The sequence below is a fragment of the Rhineura floridana genome, chromosome 1, assembly GCF_030035675.1.
Source record: "Rhineura floridana isolate rRhiFlo1 chromosome 1, rRhiFlo1.hap2, whole genome shotgun sequence".
Lineage (NCBI taxonomy): Eukaryota > Metazoa > Chordata > Lepidosauria > Squamata > Rhineuridae > Rhineura > Rhineura floridana.
The window spans coordinates 98305733-98326008 of record NC_084480.1 but is presented as its reverse complement, the minus strand read 5'-3'; positions in this window follow the sequence as shown (position 1 = coordinate 98326008).

Below are 20276 nucleotides of genomic sequence, written 5' to 3'. Positions count from 1 at the left end.
GCCCAATTTCCCTGCTTTTTAAAGTTTGATAGAAATATCTGTGGGCTATAGGTACATTCTTAAACCACAAGGTTTTTTTGCCTATTAGTGAATAGCTATATGTTTCCCTATATATCTATGTTTCTCTTGCTCCATGGGCTTGGCAAGGTGAGGGTGTCCAAAATGTTGCCTGCAGAGCACTGAAGAGCTCCAAAATGCTTTTTTAAATTCAAGCACAGCAGCAGAGGATTTTCAAAAATGTTAAAATCTTCATTTATGTTTTTCTAAAAAAAATTCATATGTTCTGCTTTACCAAAAAGCCAAACACATAGCTCTTCAGAAGTCTGCAGGCAACATGTTGTAAAGCCAACACTGTAAGACACAAATGAGTACTGAAAACAAAGGCAGGTGTGATGTGACACTACTAAGTTTTTTTTAAATGTACAAGTAAGACTACACACTACATTGTTGTTGTTATGTGCCTTCAAGTTGATTATGACTTATGGTGACCCTATGAATCAGTGACCTCCAATAACATCTGTCGTGAACCACCCTGTTCAGATCGTGTACGCTCAGGTCTGTGGCTTTCTTTATCGAATCAATCCATCTCTTGTTTGGCCTTCCTCTTTTTCTACTCTGTTTTTCCCAGCATTATTGTCTTTTCTAGTGAATCATGTCTTCTCATGATGTGTCCAAAGTATGATAACTTCAGTTTCATCACTTTAGCTTCCAGTGATAGTTCTGGTTTAATTTGTTCTAACACCCAATTATTTGTCTTTTTCACAGTTCATGGTATGTGCTCAGCTCTCCTCCAACACCACATTTCAAAGGAGTTGATTTTTCTCTTATCTGCTTTTTTTACTGTCCAACTTCCACATCCATACACAGAGATCAGGAATACCATGGTCTGAATGATCCTTACTTTAGTGTTCAGTGATACATCTTTGCATTTGAGGACCTCTTCTAGTTCTCTCACAGCTGCCCTCCCCAGTCCTAGCCTCCTTCTGACTTCTTGACTATTGTCTCCCTTTTGGTTAATGACTGTGCCAAGGTATTGATAATCCTTGACAAGTTCAATGTCCTCATTTTCAACTGTAAAGTTGCATAAATCTTCTGTTGTCATTACTTTAGTCTTTTTGACGTTCAGCTGTAGTCCTGCTTTTGTGCTTTCCTCTTTAACTTTCATCAGCATTTGTTTCAAATCATTACTGGTTTCTGCTACAGTATGGTATCGTCTGCATATCTTAAATTATTGATATTTCTCCCTCCAATTTTCACATCTCCTTCTTCTTGGTCCAATCCTGCTTCCCGTATGATAAAATACACCCCTGTCTCACACCCTTTCCGATTGGAAACCAATGGGTTTCTCCATATTCTGTCTTTACAGTAGCCTCTTGTCCAGAGTATAGGTTGTGCAGCAGGACAATCAGATGCTGTGGCACCCCCGAGAAAGAGACAACCTCCTGGACCTCTTTGTCTGTAATTTGTCTGGCATAATCCACTCTGCAGGGGCTCTTGTACCTGTAAATTTCACCCACTTTGGCCCAAAGTGAAAACTGTGATTAGCATTTTTAGATTGCTTGTTATAGCAAATAGGAACTCAAAACTGCATCAGAACTCAAAGAAGAAATAAAGCAGAGAGAACACAAAACAAGTTAGAAACAGTTCAGAATTTAAAAAAAAATGCACAGACACAGATACAAGGCAAATCTTGAGGGCCATGTACGCCCCTAGTATTGGGAGTATTCTACCTGTGCATCCTTTGTGCCAGCAATGTATCTCATGTTCCAACAGCATCATAGGGCTTCCATTGTGCCCTGTAGCCTTTTAGGTAGTGTATTTTTGGGGAAGAATTGCTGTCAATATTCATAACAATTAATACGTATAATACTTTATCCCATTCTCTTCAGAGCTGTCAGAAGAGCCCCAGTGACAATGGCAATGTCATTATCTTATTTCATCTTACAACACAGAGGGAAAAATACAATTAAGAATTTTAAGTGTTGCATAAAACTTAATACCATCTAAGCTTAAGTAAATATTTTAAACCTTAACAGATATTATAAGTGTATAGAACAAAAGCATGTAGGTGGAAGACCTTGAGGCAGCAGAATCTGCTCCTCATGTACGAGTGTTTATTTCATTATCTGAAGTGACTTTATATGTGCATAAGTGTAAGCACATAGGGTCATCTCTGATGTTGAAACAAATGAATGCAGGCTGGGGACAGAGCCTGCAACAGCAATGCCCTAACAAGCATGGGGAACTGTTTTCAGCCCATGGTCTGCATTGTTTTCTCACAAACCTTCGGGGGGGAGGGGAACATGCTGGTGGAGGGCATGGCCAGAGACATTAGTGGGCAAAGCAATGTTAATTTTGTACAGCCTTCTGTATCCTCCATTTAGACAAGGAAGAAGCATGGTCAGAATTCAAAAACACATTCCAGCCAGGCAAAAACACTTAAGGAAGATATAGAGCACAGCCAGTGAGGGGGTAGCTTGGGAAGGCCAGGGGAGACCCCTGGGGGACAGTTAGAGAGACCTGGAAGGTCACATTTGGCCCCCAGGCCTGAGGTTCCCCATCCTTGCACTATAAAAGGGTGAATATATTCACATATTATATGTGGAAATAACTCCGACTTAGGTCAGTGAGATTTACACCCAAGGAAATGCACATCAGATTGTTTCCTAAAGCAGTTAAGGGAATTTCTACTCCTTATGTGGTACAGATATAAGCTGCACTCCTTCATTCTCAGTTTCCTTGTAGCCTTAAAAACATTCCCTGAGCTGAACACAATGGGTTTAATCACTTAATTTTTTTGCAGGGGGTGGTGGTGTCTTGTATCTTTCATTCATCCGCCCTGGGCTCCTGCTGAGAGGAAGGGCAGGATATAAATCAAATAATAAATAAATAAATAAATCTTCCTTCATTCTAGATTTTTATCCAAAATATGAAAGTCCAAAGAAGAAAGATATGCTATATATAAATGGAACAGAGTTAGTAAGTAGAAGGTAGAAGCACCAGAGATGCTTGAAAAGGCCCCAGCCATGGGTGAGCTTTAAGCTATGTGGTTTGGTTCCATGATTCCAGACAATTAAGTCAGGAAGAAGTGGAATACATCTGTGAGGGTGCAAAAGGAATCTTAAGAACATAAGAAAAGCTGCATCAGGCTAAAGGACAATCTCACCCTCTTTTAAAGCCATCCAAGTTGTGGCTTAAATACGGGGCCTGGGAGGAGATTCAGGGAAGGGTCAAAGGTCAGTAATAGAACACATGTTTTGGAAGCAGGAGGTCCTAGGTTCAATCTTCAGCATCTCCAGGTAAGGCTGGAACAGAATTGTCTGAATTCTGGGTAGCTGCTGCCAATCAGTATGGAATCTCCTGATTGGTGGTCTGAGCTAGTATAAGGTCAGCTCCTTTGACCTCTTACAAATGCAAACCAAAGTCCAGCAGGAGATCCTGACATTTTCTGTTTGTCAAGCTATGTACAGACATTTTCAGAGACTTGGCTGCCATGCAGTAGAGCTATTACTAGTCACAGATATGCATCTTCTTTTTTATCCTATTGTTCTTACAACTTTTTGTAGCCCATGGTATGACTTGCTCTTATTTTTGGCAAAAAAGTGCCACCCTAGACTTGATGTGCATAATGGCTATGCTTTCTTCTGTTTATTATTCTTATTCTTATTATTATATCATGCCCTTTCTCCCAGCAGGAGCCCAGGACTCCTAAAGTCATAATTTTCAGTGGAAGAGTAATGTGAGAGAAACATTTATTTCCCTTATTTTCAACTGAATTTGTAGTCAAAGGTTATCTAGGCAAACATGATTTTTTCAGTGCATAGTTAGTCAGTCTGCCCAGTGATAAAATCCTCTGTAGCCAGTCCTTTCTAAACAGTCTGAAACCTCCATGCCACTCTTCTATTAATCTCCTGCAGTAGAGCAAGCTAGAGGTTACTATGGAATATTACTTACCACACTATGCAAGTCAGATCTAATCCCTCTCTTCCTTTCCTAAGATAACAGAGGGTTTGGAAATTTTATTATACGGTCACAGACCCATCGAACAACAACAAAAAATTTAACAGACAGTATAAAAACATTAAAAGCATACCATATTAGTGTAACAATATTATCATAAAATCACTTTAAAAGGGGGGATACTTTCGCTTCGCCTGGACTAAATTAAAAAAATTAGCAACAGATTCTGTCGTTATCTTATCGGCATCAGACATAAGGAATTGTAAATACCAATCAGTGGGTCTTCCGGGAAAACGATTCATTATAGGGAGAATAAATCTAAAACGTTAAGCATAATAGAAATTACAGGAAAAAAAGATATGGGTCAGGCATTCAATCTTGGTGGATGAACACGGACAGACACGATTCACATAAGGGATACCTTGGAAGCGGCCCTCAAGGATCGCAGGGGGAAAACAGTTAAACCTCGCTCTGGAAAACAAGAGGCGATATTTCAGAATAGACAAATTTACCAGGTAGGCAGCATGAGCAGAGAATGAAAATTGCAAACCAAAAAATATAGGAGAGCAAGTGTTACGGGCCCTAGATCTAAAATATTGAAGATCAATATCTTTAATGCGTTGCTCAATGATGCATTTGGCTGAGTTGGGGCCCAATGAGGACAAGAGGTCTAATGAAAGGCCAAGCATCTTTAGTTTGTCCTGAAAGTTCTTTATCCATGAGCTAGTATATGAATCTTTCCATAGCAGATGTAAGTAGCCCATATTAGGGTTGGCATAGGCCACTTTAATCCAGAATCTGAAGGCTGAGAGCCAAGTGGTGCATTCAGTAGAGGGGAGCCCCACCTCAAGGCAGAGGCCGGCAGCTGATGCACAGCAAGGCATGCCAACAATTGTTCTCTGGAAAGAAGATAGGACAGATTCAACTTTAGCATTAAAGCGCGGAGCCCAAATTGAGGCCCCATAAAGGAGTTGAGAAAGAATTTTAAATTTAAACACTTGAATCGCTGCTGGAATATACTGCCCACCCTTGGTAAAGAAGAAGCAAAGTATAGCCTTAGTAGTATTAAACGCGGATTGAATCGCAGAGCGGATATGGGAAGACCAGGAAAGAGTTGTCTGGAATAAAAACCCCAAGTATCTGAACTGCCTAACTTGTTCGATTTTCTGACCCTTAACATTCCAAGGGTGAACAGACAGACGCTGGGAGAATACCATAATCTTTGACTTAATAAAATTAATGATTAAAGAGTTATTGCTACAATAATTCATAAAAGCACGTAAAAGGCATTTTAAATCTATATTGGATAAGGACATTAAAACAGCATCATCGGCATACAGAAGAAGAGGGCATTCGACCCCTGCCAACTTGGGGGGATGGAAATTATCGGATGAACAGCTGTTACTTAAATAATTAAGGAAAAGGTTAAATAAAGTGGGAGCCAGGATACATCGCTGGCGAGCCCCGCTGGAGGCCGGGATGGAATTTGTCAAGCTACCATCGGCGCCACAGTGAACGTGAAGGGTGGTGCGTTGATAAAGGCGACTAATAAGGAAAAGCAGTCTCTTATCAATCGTGGAGCGATCTAACTTTTTAGAATGCAGGGTGTGAAATAGCCAACCCCCCCTGCCCCAGAATAGCCAACTGAATTTGCCGGTTGACCTTCTTTTGCGCTTGTTCCACCCCTATCGGGCTCCAGACACCACGCCAAACCCTTCGCGGGAGTATGTCTGACCAAAGCAGATGTACCCAAGGCCGACATTGCCTTATTAACTGCATGCCATGCATGCCTGCCAAACTGAGGGCCATGCCCTTTCGTTGCAACTGAGGGCCATGCCCTTAAGTAACCGAGGCCATCGTTGCCTCCTGAACTGCATGTCCACGCATGCCTGCCAAACTGAGGGCCATGCCCTTCCATTGCCTCGCCAACTGCATGTCCGCACATGCTTGCCAAACTGAGGGCCATGCCCTTAAGTAACCGAGGCCATCGTTGCCTCCTGAACTGCATGTCCGCACATGCCTGCCAAACTGAGGGCCATGCCCTTCCGTTGCCTCGCCAACTGCATGTCCACACATGCCTGCCAAACTGAGGGCCATGCCCTTAGATAACCGAGGCCATCGTTGCGTCCCGAACTGCATGTCTGCACATGCCCGCCACCTGAGGGCCTTGCCTCAAATACTGAGTTGGGAATGACCACCACATGCAGAGATGTCTGCACTGAACCAAGCTGGGACAAAGTGGGTAGGAGCCCGTCCCAAAGTATTCCTTGCCAGCCAAGCCACCACACTGCAGCCCATTGACTGAGGCCTAACTGTAAGCCCAGGATAGGGTGCGCAGCTGCTCTATCCCTGTCCAGCAACATTGCCGGTCCATCAATGTTATACAGGTACAACTCCCTTCCATGGAGACATCTGATTGCTGGAGGGCCCGTTGAGACAAATCTCCCTTGGATCCGGCCACCACCTCACCTATCCTAAAAGCTCCAAAAACCAGCATAAGGGCTGCCGCCTGGAATAGTCTGGCTTCATAGCTTGAGGAGCATACTGTTTTTCACTGGCCCACCATACTCAATAAAATGTCCCGTGAGAAAGGGCAACGGGGATCGAGGGTGGCAGGGTGTTCTCTAGCCCACCCAGCTAACATACGGTGGACTCTGAAGTCCCTGGAATAAGTGGGAAAATCATCAGCCTTTACCTCAAAGTGCTTGGACTGAGAGGCCCAGTCTCCAGCCATTCACTAGGCAATCCCAGCAGGTGACTCACTGAATAGGCCACTCTGGCACATAGCCCTTGCCGGCCCAGAAGTCCTGGGAAAAACCCCTCCTGCATTCTGATAGCTGTTGAGCATGCTGGGGCGACAGACCGGCTTATGGCCATCTTTGACTCTGCTCCCCAATCTCCCAATGTGCAGTTGCACAGCACAGCTGAACCGCTCCACCTGAGTCTACCTTACCATGCCCCAAAAGAAAACATTAAAATCTGGGTACTAGAGAACAAAGGAACAGACAAGGGCCATAACCCTACCTAAAATGGATGGGAGAGTTTCCAAGCCTCACTGCCTATAAGTCCAAGCCTGCAGCCAGCACAAAAACCCCGATGCATCCATGGACTTCCATTTCTACCTCCCAGCCCTATCTAGAGATGCTATGGACCTTCAGCCTGCAGTTCAGAGGCTCTAGCCCTGAGCTATGTCACGTAATTCTACAGCAAGTTAGTTAGTTCTTCCCCAGGAGTGTGGGAAAACTAGACCAAATGATTTGGGCAAGAATAGAAAATGTAACCTGCAGTTTGGCTCTAATTTCTTGATCAATATTTGATCACAACAAGCATTAAATTATTATACAGCCACAAACCTGAACCTGTAGTAAGGCTGTGAAAGCCCTGCTACGACCTCATAAACCACCGGAAAAGACCTCTAATACCTGGAGGGCAGACAAGAAACACTTTCTTGGCCTAACTGTCATGAAACCCTTACTGACTTACCACATGAGTATGATCGGTGGTGAATTAGGTGGTATGCCCAGGAAGGTTAACACCGGGCAGGATGGTCCATTGACACAGCCATTAAGATGAACCAGTTACATAGCCATTCCATAATCTGTGACATCAGGTGTTAACATGCATCCAAAAAAAAATTTTTTTTTACCCTCTCATCCCAACAGCCCCTTCAAGGAAGGAGCTGAAGCGCTCCATGCGAGAATAGAGCAGCCCATATGTAATGCTCTGCCTCATAGAATTGACTGAAAAGGCAAAAACCCAGCAGCTATAAATCCCCTTGTATCCCCACAGTAGATGAAAAAACAGATTAGATGTCATACTTTCCCATAGGCAGTGCATTAACTAACTGGTAGGAAGCCATTACTGATTGCCATTGCGTCTATGCCCAAGACAAATTTAAGAGTGCAGGCCCTTAAGGCAAGCCCTGAGACTACAATATGGGATCCAGAAACTGAAAGAAAACCCCATAACAAAACAAACCTCCCCAGGAACTGGGCAGTCTGCAAGCAAGGTCCCAGTACCTCGAGCATAACAGGGAGGAACGCTTTCCTTGAGCAGCTACTGCTGGGTGCTTCTCCTCACCGCTGTGAGGGCCACTGGCCTCATATTTCCCTGTTTCACATAAAGAAAGGAAATAATTTATGAGTAAGCACACTTTCCCAGCCACCATTTTAGTGCAGCTAACCCAGTTCCCCAAAGCACAGATACTGGAGATATGGCGCTGCCACCCATATTTGGCCCACTGCAGCGGCCTCCCCCTTGTAGGCTTCCAAACACCTATCATAATAGATGTCCAAAATGCAAAATTAACATCCTATATCCCTTTCTAGTAAATGATATCATAAATCCAAGAGCAGCAGATGCTGAGGATGTGTTGCTGTCATCAATATGTGGCTGCACTATAGCAGGTTTTCCAACACATATCAAAATAGATGAGCCAATGCAACCGTTGCACGCTATATGTAATTCCAGGTAATGATATCAGAAGTCCTAACTAAAATGTAATTTCAGGTAATGATGTTTCGTTGTTGGTGCCACAATCCTCAGTAAAGGGGGGAAGAGTCTGCCTGGACCTTAAAAGGCAGCCCTATGTCAATAAGAGTCTAAGATCCTGTAATATGAGGGATCTCTATTAGGCAAACCGGGCTTTTCCCTTTGTTCCTATTCCCCAATCAATATGATTACCATCTGCTAAACTTTCCATTCCTAACTAAATTCAGGTAAATGCCTCTTCTGTCTCAGAGTGAACAAATAGCCTGAAATTAACACTTGGAATGCAAAAGGATCGCTCACTTAAGATACAGCGATCTAGACATTTTCTAGCAAACTGTTATCTCCGCCCTTATTATCATATAACTATGAAAGGCCCAAAGGCTAAAAAGGCTCACTAGGCCCCACCAATATACTAGTATGTAGTATAATAATCATATAATTAAGTACTTCAAACCTCATACATGCCCGGGCCTAGCAAGAAGTTGTACCTATGCCTGGGGCTAGCAAGAAGTCATAAGCCTCATGAAAGGGTTCTGCCATCACATCATGCATCCACCCTGTAATAATATAATAAAGAACCAACCTGTGTATATCATCAGGGGGGGCTAAGCTGAACCTGTTGGGGGGAGAGTGCTCAGAGGGAACTTAAACTAGAAGGATTAGACACAATTTCTTTTGTTCGTCCCTTTTATTCTGATTTATTTTTAATTTCCCTTTATGTGCATGAGTCTGTCTTTAACCAGTGTATTAGTATGACTATATTTAATTTTGTATATCCAGTATAGTCTCATTTATTTTTAAACTTCCTGTGTCTTTCTTTTAACCAGCAGCAGCACTAACGTTGCGCTGCTCAATAAAAAGCCTCAATCAACCCCTCCACAACTGCTAGGTGGGGGGTATCAGACGTGCCGCTGCTAGGCCCCACTACAAGACCCACTGGTCAGACCCCTTTACGAGGCCTGCCCCAGTTGCAGCCATGCTGCAACGCTACCACCCACAGCTGTTGGGGCTCCCAAAACCCCCTCTGGGGGTAACAAATTAGGCCTAATAGGTCCAACCAACGCCGACTATCCTGCAGCTTTCTCTGCTATGTCCCTCATTGTCCTCTCGTCGCTCGTTGAAAGAGGAGGTAGGAGGGGCGGCCTGGCCTTAAATAGGCCCATGGCCCCTCCCCTCCCTGCCGCATGTCACACACACATAACGTTGTGACACACGACGTTGCCCTTAACGAACATGGCCGCGGCAGCATCACTCCCTCCTCGCAACTATGCCCCGCTTATCCATGCTGCGCAGGTAAGTGGGGCTTCATAACTCTCCAAACATCTGTCACCTCTACTCTGATCTTCAACACTTCTGGAGCCAATTAATGGTTGTCTTCTTGTTTAAGTTATCATTTTGTTTGTTGCATAATCATACTGCACAGCACTCCATTTTCTTATCTCAGCTACAGACTCTTTTCTGACAGTGTCTTAAAGTTTGGGATAGGGGACAAATTCAGTTGAGTTTGTGTTTCCACGTGAAGCTAGCAAATTTCCCATTTCCAATACAATACATGAACCAAAATGCAGGTAGCCTTCAAAATTCGCACATCACTTAATTTTGCAATACAGTTCAACAACAACATGTATACAAAATTGTGTATGTAAAGGAGAAATATTTTGTGAAAATAACACAAAAATGCATTAAATTAGGGAAAATTACCACCCTGGGCTCCTCTTATTATTATCATTTATTTATATGGTGCCATCAGATGCACATGCCTCTGTACATAAAATAAAACAATAAAAACAAATCCCTGCCCCAAAAGGCATACAATCTAAATAAAATAAAATAAAATGAGGACAACAAAGGAAGGAAGGTAGGAAGAGCAAATACAAATGTAACAATAAAATAAACAATAAATAAATAATGGCTTGCAAAAATGTGTACATTAGGCAAAATTGCATTGAAAGCTGTGCATATTAGGAGAAATGCACACGAAAATGGCGACAAATTTTCTTGAGGCCTTTTTAAAAAACAAAATTGTAAAGTATTGCAGTAATGCGGTGAACTGAACTGAAGATTAGAAAAATGAAAAACAGAAAAACCAAAGCTGACAGATTCATCCTCAGCAATTTCTCCACCATTATACAATTCTCTTCCCTTGGAAGCTTGCAAAAAAACCCCACACACCTCTTTTAGTATATTTTGGGCAGGCATTTGGTGATGGAAATATGAATTATTTAATTTTGACTATATTTTCTTTAGGGCCCTTTGGAAAAAATAAACTCATTGCCACCCTGAGCCTTCAGGGTAGATTGGGGAACAAGATCAAATACATATTTGTAAGAATTATTATTGTCTCTGTGCTAGATTTGTGCACTTAATTGTTTAGCACCTTAGCTGCATGTGCTTCATTTTTGTATCTTATCTATTTAACCCAGATTTAAATACAAATTAATAAGATGAAATAATTTTCTGAAAGGGTGTGCCAGGCCAGACAAGACATAAATCTGATACTGATCAGATACTGACACACACTCAGTCAAGTTTCTCCCCAATTGTGGCAGTGGTTTGGTTGCATAATCATGCAATTAAGTGTACAAATTCACATCAAAATGTTTGGAATCTGAATGAATTATCTGAATATGACTCACTGACAGAAGAACAGGAGTCATCTCTCCAATATTTGGTGCAGCTGCCAAAAAAGAATAGAGAACATTAAAGAATGGTTGAAATGAAAAATATAAAAAAAATAAAGGAATGTGAAGACTTTCTTCCAGGTATCATTATGATGGATGATGTGTGTGTGTGTATGTGTGGGAGATACCCTTGTGTTGCCATGAGGATGAAACCTTCCTTCCACCCAGGTATGGGTGGATTGGCCAGCTTCCACTGGCTAGGAACCAAAGGGAGTTTGTGCACACAGTGCATCTCCCAAGGTTATGTCACCCTGTATGCATGCCACCCATCAGAATCTTATTCCCAAGTGCAACATTGTATTCCCATTTATTCTACACTTATACAGGAGAAAGTAAAGCACCGGGAGATACCACTGGTTATTTTTAGGTATACTTTTAATTTGTAAGGCGCTTTGAACAATTCATTTGTGGACAGAAAAAGCAGGATATAATTTTTAAAAAACACAATTGAAATAAATATGACAATGCTGAAGCCACTGTCTTAAGGTGGAGGTCAGATTCACACCACATCCACTGTGCCCCAGAAGGCAGTTTATTTACTTTGTTCCAAAGAATTCTATGGGCCAGTTGAAATTATTATACTTAAAGGTCAGATCCAGTTCTTTGCATGGAAGCCAAATTTATTTATTAAATTTATATCCCAGCCTTCCTCCTAGTAAGAGCACAGGGGCGGCAAATGTGAACAGTACATAAAATCATATTTGTGTGGGCCAAAATAGTGCAGTTGATTTCTGGATAAAAATCTGGGAAATGGCCATGCAATCTTGGCTTATGCATGTAGGCTTTTACACACATAGGCTACATTCAGATGGGTCCTTCCCTCAGGGATGGCAGAAGCAAGGCTGGCATTCCAGCTCTGTCCTTAAGGCCAGATTGGATCTTTTAAGCAGATTATGAAGGCTCTGAAACATCTTCATTTTTAGCTAAGAATTGAATGAGTCCCTATCTCCATAGCCCCAACCTAGGATCAGGAATATGATATTATATACACTAAGCCAGTGGTTCTCAAACTTTTTTGGTTCGCGGCGCACTGTAAAACATATAAAAGTTTTCTGGCGCACTTCATGTACAAAATTAAAAATATATTAATATATTTTAAACTATGAATAAAAATAACTTAAACTATATAAAACTATTACTTACCCTATACAAATGGGTTTCTTCTCATTTTTAAAATACAGTTTCATAATATTTGAGGCACACCTAGCCACCTCTTCAGGCGCACCAGTGTGCCTGGGCGCACCGTTTGAGAATCACTGCACTAAACAAACAAATAAAAAACCTATTAAAATTGAAACCTAGACAAGATGCAAACAGTTCCAGATTCACCCTCCTTTATGTATTTTTGGTGACCTATTGTGCATAGGGATGGGAGAGAAATCCAATTCAGTTCCCATTTCAAGGTGAGCTTACTTAATTCGCACTTTCCAAAACAGTATGCAAACCAAAATGCAGCCATCCTTTGCAATTTTCACTTCTTTGAATTTTGCCATGCCATTCTCCAGCCAAGTAATGCATACAAAAATGCATTACATAAAGGAAAATTGCTGTGCAAAAATGTGTATATTAGGCAAAATTGCATACAAAGATGTGTCTATCAGGAGAAATTCACACTAAAATGCTGAAGAACTTTCATGACAGCTTGTTTTTTTAAAAAAAAATATTGCAAAATGATGTGGGAACGTGGAGAACTGGACCTAGGAGTAGAAAATTAGAAACTGAGAGAAGCCAAAATTAACAGATTTACCCATCCCTAGTTGTGCAGAGGTTTTCATTTTTCCTGTTGCTGTGTCTTTGTTTGTTGAGGTAATAGCTGGTGCTGCTGACTTTTTAGACTTGCCAAGAACTGATGGTATGCATTTCTGCTGGGGTGTGATGCGTTTGGTTTGTTGTATGATGCGGATATGTTTCAACGTTTGTGTGGGATGATTGCACATTTTGTGCAGTTCTGTCTTGGTGTATTATAAAAGTGGGAAGTTTTGACTTGAGAGCAGATGGAAAGGTCTGGCATTGGTAGATTCAAGAGAAGCACTCATTTACTATTTTCAGAGAGAGAACCATGTTAGCCTGTCGCAGCATAAACAGCAAAGAATCTGGTGACACCTTAAAGACTAAAGACACTTCCAGACAGGCTGTTTATTCACACTACATTTGGTTGTTATCCAGCATTTTCTAGTTGAATTATCCCATCACTTTGCTAACTGCAAAATGTCCAGTAAGCAAAGTGATGGGAAATTGCACTGAAAAGGGCAGGGTTACAACCAAATGTTGGCAGTGTCATATAACTTCCACACTAACATATCAGGATGAATGCTCAATAAGCAGAGGACATTGTATAACTTCTGAACATACTGATGTATGAATGGTCATTAAACTGCTAGTTCTGAAGCTCCATAAAAAACTTTATTATTTTCTAGGCTCACTACTTATTAGCTTCACTCTTCTTTGCTAGCTTGACTAAGTATCTTTTCAATCTTCCAGACCATTTTCAGAAGTAATACTTTAATCTCTCTTCTTGCATCTGTAATTCGATTGCAAAATGTACATTAGCTAGAAAGTGCATTTGATGTAAAATGGATAATTCTCGGTTTTCTGTCTTGCACTAACAACATTCATAAGCAACACATCTCAGTCTGATGGATTTTTCTAAAGTAGTTTGTGTAAGCTACTAAAACCAGTTATTTGAGCATTGGAAATTAAGTCTACTCACAAAGAACAGCTTAAAACAGACACCTAAATTCTACAGCTGAAGACTTGCTTTTTCCTTTATAGACCCATTAGATTACTAAGATCATCAGGGGAGACTTTAATAGTGACACTGAGCTCTGTAGATCACCATGTGATGGTGACACAGAAACTGACATTTTCTGCCATTGTGCCTGTACTTTGGGATGCATTTCTCAGTGTCCATCTGTGGTTAACGGTTGGCAACAAATCACCAACATTCTTATATTGACAAGGCACATCACATTAATACTGCTTAATAAAGGATAATATGCCCATATAAAATTTCATACTAAATTTCATACTACAGTATATCAATATTTCTGACATAATTTCCCTAGTATTATTTAAGCTTTTTTTAAAAAAAAAACAAAACACCATGATATAGTTGCCTGAAAACAATTCAGTCAAAATTACATATTGTGTGAAAGAGTAACAACTGCATAGCTTTTCATTGTAAAGGATGGTTTCGATCATGAGTCTCTAGTCACATTCTACTTTCATATCCAATATCATCCTAAAAAGAATTTCTTTTTTTTTAATTGGGAAAAAGTATAATACTTTAGAAGATAAAAGGGAACAGCTGAAAATCATTCTCTCCTTATGGTCTTGGCCTGTGTGATAATGATTTCTCTTCAGAGTAAGGGTGATCTGAGTAATACCAGGTGTACAGAGTATTTCAAACCTGTTTCCCATGTGCTTTATTTGATATGCGTCTGTTTTGACCTCCTTTTATATGATTTGTACATTCTCCAGCCTTTATGCATAATCCCTGACAGGACTTCAGAAAAAGTTAATTTTTATCTGGAGCTGCACCTCTTCTACCCACTGCTTGGCTAATTAGAGGAAAGGTATGTTGTGGGCCATGTAAGACTGGGCAGGAGGCCAGAAGCAGCCCAGGGGGCACAGATTACACACTTCTGAACTAGCACAAGAAAACAAGGGTCTGTTTCTTGGAGACTATGCATACTGAGCAGAGAATGTGCATATTGCCAAGATAATGTACAAAACACAGTCGAGATACGCACATTCTCCCAGGTTTGTTGGAGATTATGCATATTGGCTGGATAATGAGCAAAATTCAGTAGAGAAATGCACATTCTCCAAAGTCTACTGAGGATCTATATATATTTGCCAGAGAATTCAGTTGAGATATGAACTTTCCTCAATATGTGTTAGAGACTATGCATAATGACCGGAAAATGTACAATATTCAGTTGATAAATGCACGCCCCCCCCAAGGGAAATGCATGTTCCCTGAGGATATTATGTGTATTGACAGGGGAATGCACACAATTCCCTCTCCTTGGACAGAGGGTACACATTCTCTATGAAGCCTGGTGAATGTGCACAATGACAACTTGTTTTGCACATTAACTGATAAACTTACATTACCCCTAACCTATGCCCTGTGTTTTATTTCTGCGCTGGGCTTTATTTTTCCTCCAATTGGTTTTAAACCGCAGGATTAGATTATTTTGTTATTTGCATTCTTTTACATAGTTACATTAGTTATTTTATTATTATTTATTGGTTCTCTTAATACATATGTATCGATTTATTGGCACTGACATTTGTAATTATCGAGAGCTTACAACATGTTTTGAATTGCTCAATATATTGTAAACTGCTTTGGCTGCTATCTTGTAAGTGGCACGCAAATGAATGAGCACATCCCAAGCTGCTCAGATACACAGACACCGTCCTTCTGCACCAACCCTTTCCTGAAGCATTTCTTCAAGTTTGCCAGGACGCAGATCCATATTGCCTTCCAGTCTTTAACTCTGGGGTCAGGTATGGATGGCTGTTCTTGTGAGCCTGAGAGAGAGAAAAAAGAGGGAGCCTTATTAAACCAACCTGTTTTACTAGTAGAAGCCAGGAGAAAGGTTCCTGCTAGCCCAATGGGACTTGTCATCCCTCTCCCCCCTCTTTGCCCCCTGTGGCCTCCCCAAATCTGCTCCAGAGGGTTGGGAGAACCCCCAGAACAGTGTACAGGGGAAGGAGTGAGGAGATTGTTCCATCAGGCAAGCAGAAATGCTTGCACGGATGGAACAGTCTCCTTAGCTCTACAGTGAATACAACCCAGGGCACCCAAATACAAAACAGCTAAAATAAGAAAAAGGAAAAAATGCAAGCCTCAAAGTATGTGGGAGCAAAACCTGTCCAATCAGTTTCTGTGGAAACCTTGCTCAGGAGCACTGAACAGGCAACAAACCATAACTCTAGCAAATTGGGAGTGAACAGATCATCTTCCTTTTCCTATGCACTACCTTCACAGTGAGAACTGGGCTTCCCCAACCCTGTAATAAGTTAAGGAAAACAAGATATATGGGCCTGCTATATGTTTAAGTGCATGCCTAATTTGGTTGTCACCATGCAGTTCTGGGCTAGAATAAACCACAGGAAGAAACAATGGTAGTAGGAGCCCCTAAACATGGAGCCTGATCTGCTCACAGTTTCAGTTACTTGAAGTATGGACATTATGGGCAGATAAAAGTGCCAAAGCTGGGCTCCTAAAATTATCCACTACCTATTTAGCCCCAGGACTAACCTCAGTTGAAAACCAAGCACAGAGAAGAGCAGCTAATGCAGAAGCAAGCCAGAAATAGGGTTACTGGGTTCAGACTGATCAGGATTGTGGTAACACAACTGGGATCTTTCTTTGTTGTAATGACTGCACATGCATGCATGCATGCAAAAAAGAAACTAAAGCAAACATTATTTAAGAAATTGGGATAACAGGACAGAGGGTAATGATTGATCAGAATGAGGAAATCTGGACTGCCGTGGGTACGTCAGGCATTTTTGAAGGTATACATGCAGTTTAATTTTTTTTCTATTGTGACTCTGTAGACAATAAACTTTTTTTTTTTACTGGGGAGTATCTCATAAGTTATTTATTGTGGATCATTTTAATATAAGTCCAGGCTCGGTGCCAGTTTATGAAGCTTTTAATGGCCTTTTTATTTTTATTTTAAGTTCTGTTTCCTACTCATGCAGAATGTCTTTTTATTTATCCACCAGAGGATGCCTGAAAGGCATCCCAAATGGAACACAGTGAATGTTGAGCCAGAATTATACTCAGCAAACTCTGAGATTCTCCCATCACATTTGTCAGCTCTGTCTAGAAAAAGAGACGCTATGAAGACAGTGTGTTTTCCATTTCTGTTAAGTTTGCTGTGCATGCAAGTACATAACTGAGTGCAGAATCCAGCCATTCCAACTTCCATTAAAATGACAACACCAGTTTCTAATTCTTCTTTGGCAAAGTTAAGGATGGACCATTCTGTCAATTTCAGGATCTCTGGGGGTTTTATAAGTCTTAAGTTCAATGCGCTTCATTTCTGCAGCAGTTTGCAAGGGGTATTTTTTAAACATGTGAAAATTTCTCCCAATTACAAGCAAGTTTCCTTAACGCGATTCATTTTTGCAAGTTATTGTCTCTAATATTCCTCAAGGTATACTCCTCGAAACATCTTTGTCACTAGAAGCTCAGTTGAGCCCAGGATTGCTTTATGCCAGCTTTGGCTGGTACACCAACTGCAACGGTTCTTGGACCATGACAGCCTGACCACAGTGGTCCGTGCATTGGTAACCTCAAGACTCGATTACTATAACACATTTTTATGTGGGACTGCCCTTGTATCTGGTCTGGAAGCTGCAAGTAGTGCAGAAGGCAATGGCCAGACTGTTTACAGGAGCAGATTACTGGCAACTGGCTGCTGGAAGAGCTGCACTGGTTGCCAATTTGCTACTGGGCCAAACTCAAGGTAGTTGTGTTAATTCACAAAGTCCAAAGTACCTTAAGGACCACTTGACTGACTACATTTCATCTCGACCACTGATCGCTTCCAATGGGCACTTTTCCCTGTGCCCCTGTGGTTCAATTGGCCTCCACCAGGGGCCAAGCTTTTAATGTGGCAGGCCCTGCCCTGTGGAACTCCCTACCAATAGAGGTTCGGCAAGAACTACTTCTTCCTTTCAGGCTTTTCTTGAAAACAGAACTTTTTAGACAGGCCTTTTAACATGCGTTTTTTTTCTTCCAACCAACCAACAAGTATTTGTTGTTTTCCATTTCTATTAAGTTTGCTATACATACAAGTACATAACTGAGTGTTTTTAATGATGTTTTATTGTTTTTTGAATTGATAATTTTTGTACGTTGTAAGCCACCAAGATGTACTTTTATGAAAGTGAGGGTTAGAAATAAATAAATAAGCATTTCTATAACCACTTTCCTCAAATATACTTTTTCTTGTACACACTGATTGAAGAAGTGTATTGCCAAATTCAGAGATGTGCGAATTTGGAAGGATAGCTCTGTTTAGGTTCACATATTGGTTGGGGAAGTACAAATTAGGTAGGTGCACATTAAAATGCAAGCTGAATAATTTTTTCCCCCATTCCTAGCAAAGACAGACCTGAAAATATGTGGACACAATTTCTGGTATTATCTCAGAAGCCAGAAGGGAGGGTCTGATATCTGAAAGAGTCTTCCATGAAGTTAATAGGTTCCGACTTGGGTGCCCTGCATAGATCCTTACCAGGACCAATACTGGGAGGGGGGCTCTCTGAAGGGACTGCCCACTAGGTGAGCCATTGTTGCCAATGGCTCAACTAATGATCAAGTGATGAAGGCAGCAAGAATCAGCAGGGAATGTCACTGTTTGGAGAGAGAGGGCAAGTAAGGACCAGGAGATCTGAGATGTTGTACTGCCCTACAAATTTGCCAAAATGCAAACACAATTTGGGTTGGTCTTTCACTTCCTGTGTAGCTTGGAAGAATTTGGTAATATGTGCTTCTGAGCATATGGTGAGTGGTGGCAGCACCTGCCATCTTCAAAGATGGAGAATTACATTTTTTTCTATGTTGATGTTCTTCTTACTTCTCTTCTTTCCTGTGTTACCGCAGCTTCTACAGAGAATCTAACCTAGAAAACTAATTACCTCTCTAACACTGGCTAAGCATGTCTTAGCAGCTGCAGATGCTGATGCAGCAACTTCCCCCCTTTAGTGCCCATTTAAATAGGTATCTATTTAGACAACAGCTCCTCCTTAACCTTGACCATTGCTCTTTGCACCTCAGAAGCCAGTGGGAACAGGGCAAAGGGGGCTGGACCTTAGCTTTCCCCTCCAAATGATGGGGGCTAATGGTCTGTTCAGGCATGGGAATTGGCTGGGGACCCTGCTGGGATCAGCAAGTTGGGGCTTCAGGCATGGGCAAGGGAGGAGTGTCCAAAGGAGCAGCCTCTGACTGCCCAGGCTGCACTTCAGCGGGGGGGGGTGTTAAGTGACTGGGTGTGCTGTGAGTCCTCCTCCCTCAAATCATCTCCCCAGTTCTCAAAGTCAGGATCCCCCTCCTCGAAGGCCCTCCCGTTCCTGGGTCATAACAGCTATGCTTAAACCATTCCACTTAAGGAAAGGTGGGCATGGTCAATTAAAAACATAGAGTATACCTAGAAATTTGCTGGAAAACATTTCACCTCTCACTGTTTTATCTTATTTATTTATTTGTTTATTTACTTGATTTACATCCCACCCTTCCTCCCAGCAGGAGCCCAGGGCGGCAAAGAGAAATGCCAAAAACACTTTAAAACATCATAAAAACAGACCTTAAAATACATTAAAACAATGTTAAAAACATTTTTTTAAAAAAGCTTTAAAAACATCTTTTTAAAAAGGGGTAAAACATATTAAAAAACACAAATGAACAAGCAATTCTAACACATATGCAGACTGGGATAGGTCTCAAAAGGCTTGTTGAAAGTGGAAAGTCTTCAAAAGGCACCGAAAAGATAGCAGAGATGGCGCCTGCCTAATATTCAAGGGAAGGGAATTCCACAGGGTAGGTGCTGCCACACTAAAGGTCTGTTTCCTATATTGTTCAGAACAAGCCTCCTGATAAGATGGTATCTGCAGGAGGCCCTCACCTGCAGAGTGCAGTAATCAACTGGGTTTATAAGGAGTAAGACGGTCTTTCAGGTATCCTGGTTCTGAGCTGTATAGGGCTTTGTACACCAAAACTAGATCCTTGAACTTGGCCCGGTAGCAAATGGGCAGCCAGTGCAATTCTTTCAGCAGTGGGGTGACATGTTGGTGATAACATGCCCCAGTGAGCAGTCTCGCCGCCACATTTTGCACCAGCTGCAGCTTCTGGACTAACCCCAAGGGCAGCCCCACATCTACCCTGGAGGTTACCAGCGTGTGGACAACAGTGGTCTTGTGCAAACTGAGACACTCCTCATGTCCATTGGAGACTATTCTGTAGAATAATCAGTGCCATTATTCCACAATTGTTTTTGGAGTTTTTTTAGTGTAAATTTTGCGAAGTGTTGCTGTACTTCACATTAGAGCTTGGAAGATTACTTTTAAAAAGTAATAAATTGCAGTTACAGTTATATGGCCCAAAAAAGTAGTAAT